Source organism: Salvelinus sp. IW2-2015, linkage group LG32, assembly GCF_002910315.2.
Source record: "Salvelinus sp. IW2-2015 linkage group LG32, ASM291031v2, whole genome shotgun sequence".
Lineage (NCBI taxonomy): Eukaryota > Metazoa > Chordata > Actinopteri > Salmoniformes > Salmonidae > Salvelinus > Salvelinus sp. IW2-2015.
Genome location: NC_036871.1, coordinates 37,582,213 through 37,582,846, shown reverse-complemented (window position 1 = coordinate 37,582,846; position 634 = coordinate 37,582,213).

Genomic DNA, 634 nt, shown 5'->3' with positions numbered 1-634 from the left:
CTTGCATGCAAACACAAACAGACCCACACAGACCCAGACAGACCCCGTGCTGCTCTTCCATTGTTGGAGCAGGTTACATAAGAGGGGAACAAAGACAAAACTGTGAGCCATTATCAATATCATGGACAGGGTGTCAGCCGCTCAGATACGTCAGCACAGACACTACCACACCAGATAATCAATGTCCAAAAGGTCACAGGAGGTTGATGGCACCTTAATTGGGGAGGACAGGCTTGTGGTGCTGGCTGGAGCAGAATGAGTGTAATGGTTTCAAACACATGGTTTCTATGTGTTTGATGCCATTCCACTCGCGCCGTTCCAGCCATTATTATGAGCTTTCCTCCCCTCAGCAGCCACCACACCGCCTCACTTCGGGTTCGTAGGAAACGATTTAGCCATGGAAAGAGGTCTGGAAGTATGGCTGAAAATAAACAGTGTAGTTATTCTCTCTGGAAGGCCATCAAACAAGGGAAATGGCGCGGACACCGATGTCACGCTTCTAAACTAAACACCTTCTTTGCCCGCTTTGAGGATAATACAGTGCCACAGTCGCGGCTCGTTAACAAGGACTGACTCAATCATCAAGTTTGCAGACGACACAACAGTAGTGGGCTTGATTACCAACAATGACGAG